Here is a 1631-nt window from a genome sequence, read left to right as displayed (position 1 = left end):
TAGATGTCTGTTAAAATACATAGACATTTGTCTTTTTGCCTGCCTATCTGTCTTGATCAATATCATAGGTAGGTGAAAAAGTTTCTCCATGTGATTTGAATTTGCATTTCTGAGATTGAACAGCTTTTCAGATGTTTAAGAGCTATTGGTATTTCCTTTTCTGTAAGGAAAATTATAGAAAGTTTTTTATATTATCTATAATTTATGTTTTTTATGATATTCTACTGGGTTTAGTCTTCATACATTGATTTCTGCAGAAACTTTATTTCTATAACATAAATTTCAAATATTTTTTTCTAGTTTGTCTTCTTGACTTTGCTTAAGTGGTTTTTGCCACATAGATGTTTACTTTTGATACAAATTAATTTTTTTATGGCTTCTGGGGTTGGTGTCATACTTTAAAAGGTTTTCTCAGTTGTAAATTTGCATAAACATGGTCTCATAGTTTCTTCTGTTAAGTTCAAAGTTTCATATTTCATATTTCCTGAGAGTAACTGCACCTTGCTGTTATGAGCCCTGGGTACTGAGCTATTCTTTGTTGCTTTCTCTATACTCTCTCCACGCTTTTGTGGATAGTCCTCTTATTATCCATGTTCAGTGTGCCATCTTGTTCCTGCTGTTACTCAGTTCTTGTAAAAACAGGTAATTACAAGCCTCATATACTTTAATACTGAAAAAGGCAGTGTGAAAACTACATTCTTTGATTTAGTTGTAGCTAATAAAGCATCATGTTAAAAACAGAGCCTGTACCCTATCATTAGCAGTAACCAAGGACGAACATATGGAAGGATAAAAGATTTGTTAATTCTAGCACACAGAAGACTGGGCTGTACTCTGTAGAACATTTTAGAGTAAGTTGAAAAGGTGAAGCAAAAAATGAGAGACACTCCTATGATCTGCTGTGACTATAACACTCAACTTATGTTGGGGCGAAGCCCATTTTATATCAACCTATATCTAGTTTGTCTCTTGACACCCTAACATTTTTTTAAAAATTAGAAATAACAATCAACTCTTAGTTACATGTTAAGTTATTCGGAAATATAATACAGCTAATATATAAAACTTTGATATATGTAAAATTTGAATTTAAAATGTTTTTAATATTTTAAACTTATAGACCCCTATATTTGTATAAAAATGATATTGTTGTGTATATTGTGACACATTTTTATAGCTAAGAAGGATCATTCTCACCAGAGTTTTGGTGATGAGAAAACTGAATCTCAAAGAAATATCCTGCACATGTTCTCTTAATTAACACCAAGCCAGGTGACAGAAGCCTAAAACAGGAGAGTAAAACCATCAAATAGATGGAGAACTATTTGATGAGAGACATGAGAGACTAAAATTATGAAGGAATTTTAGTCTTGAAATACTAAAATTTTTGGAATCTATTATTAAAAATTTTTAAAAATTTTTATGGACAAGTTGCCATGGACTTTATAAATTTCCAGATCTAGATTTAGAAGATACAGTTAGTATTGTTTAGAGAGGAAAGAAGGAGGAATAAAGGAAGGAAAGAAGGAAAGAAGGAAAGAAGGAAGGAAGGAAGGAAGGAAGGAAGGAAGGAAGGAAAGAAGGAAAGAAGGAAAGAAGGAAAGAAGGAAAGAAGGAAAGAAGGAAAGAAG

The sequence above is a fragment of the Pteropus alecto genome, unplaced genomic scaffold (genome assembly GCF_000325575.1).
Source record: "Pteropus alecto unplaced genomic scaffold, ASM32557v1 scaffold98, whole genome shotgun sequence".
Taxonomy (NCBI): domain Eukaryota; kingdom Metazoa; phylum Chordata; class Mammalia; order Chiroptera; family Pteropodidae; genus Pteropus; species Pteropus alecto.
The sequence above is the reverse complement of the archived record's forward strand: the minus strand, read 5'-3'. Positions refer to the sequence as shown.